The sequence below is a fragment of the Gavialis gangeticus genome, unplaced genomic scaffold, assembly GCF_001723915.1.
Source record: "Gavialis gangeticus isolate Ggan-Ray unplaced genomic scaffold, GavGan_comp1, whole genome shotgun sequence".
In the NCBI taxonomy this organism is placed as follows: Eukaryota; Metazoa; Chordata; order Crocodylia; family Gavialidae; genus Gavialis; species Gavialis gangeticus.
Window position 1 is genome coordinate 30,423,223 of NW_017729024.1, and position 1,667 is coordinate 30,424,889.

Consider the following 1,667-nt stretch of genomic DNA (forward strand, 5'->3'; position numbering starts at 1 on the left):
CAGCCCATGCTGCCCCTTTTATCCCCCTCCAGGAGACCCAAGGGGCCAATCAGGATACAGGGGGGTGAGTCTCTGGGGCCTGATTGGTGAGGAAAGGGAATCCCAAGTCCTCCAATCATCTTTTGCCCTTTCAAAACCCCTGGGCTAGGTCACTGCCAGCCAGGCCGTCACGCTCTATTGTTGTGAAGTTTATTTTTTCTTTACCATGTTGCTGGAAGCGCAGCCTAGCCTTGAAGCCTCTAGCGAGAGAGAGAGAGAGCTAGCAGGGGCACATCTGGTATCCCAGTGAGGCAGGAATATATATATTTCTTAATGAATTGACTGCCAAAGTAATATAAATTATGTCCTAGTTGATGTCATACTGGACTGTAACCATCTCAAGGAATGTAGGATGAAGCCTGCCAAATCTGACTGTCAATGAGGACGGTGGGATAAGCTAAGGGCTTGGACTATTGTAGAGATAGGATCCTGACAGAAGGGATCAGCTAACCCCATGAAGACTCTGAACAGGGAACGTCATATCTGGACAAGTGACAGTACTACATGGTGGCAAGGGAAAGGGGGTGTAGGAGAAGGAGGAGCCCCCAGAAAAATCTGTTACAGTATCCAGGGATCACAACCCTCCATAGACTCTTCCTCCCTATTCTATTTTCCATCAAGTTGTGGCAGGCGAGCGAGTGAGAGTGTAATGTAAATGGCAAGGATATGCAGGGACTACTCTACTGATGGAACAGACAAGCAAGGCATGTCAGAAACATGGACCCCAGCCCTATCTGGTGAGTTCCCAACACACTCTTCAGCAGCCTCTGTGTCATGTGTATTCAGTGTCCCCACATTTCAAAATGGTAACAGGGGCACTTTAACTAAAGCTCATCAAATGAGCTTTAGTTAGAATGCCCCTGCTGCTGTTTTGAAGCATGGGATGCTGAATACACCTGATGCTGTGGGCTCTCAGAACCACTCTAATTAAAGCACCCTCCCCTCCACCCCAGAGCATGCCCCCAGTTATTCAAGTACAACAATGTTAAAGGTATTTGGATCTGTATTTGGGTGTATGAATTTTAAATACCCCCATAATCTACATGAGATGAGACCCCATATTTTTTGTCGTATGGTAGATTACTAAATGCAGAGACTGGCAGATAGCATTCAAAATACTGTCCAACCAATTACATGAGGTTTGTCAGGAATTCTCTTTCTTGTCTCTTTTTGTGTCAGAATGTGTAACAGAGTCTTACTTGGGAATTCTTTAGTATCTGAGAAATCAATCCTAACACTAATAAGAACAGCATGTTGGTACCTAGGTAGTTTCATAGCTTCATAGTTTCATAGTTAGTAGGGTCGGAAGGGACCTGAGCAGATCATCAAGTCCGACCCCCTGCCTAGGCAGGAAAAAGTAGTGGGGTCAAACGACCCCAGCAACGTGTTCGTCCAGCTTTGTCTTAAAGACCCCCAGGGTAGAAGCCAGCACCACTTCGCTTGGAAGTTGGTTCCAGATCTGAGCCGCCCCGACCATGAAGTAGCACCTCCTGATGTCTAGTTTGAATCTATCCTCTGCCAGCTTGTGACCATTATTTCTAGTCACTCCTGGTAGTGCTTGGGGGAACAGGGACTCCCCCAGTGCCTGCTGGTCTCCTCTGACTAGTTTGTAACAGGCCACTAGATTC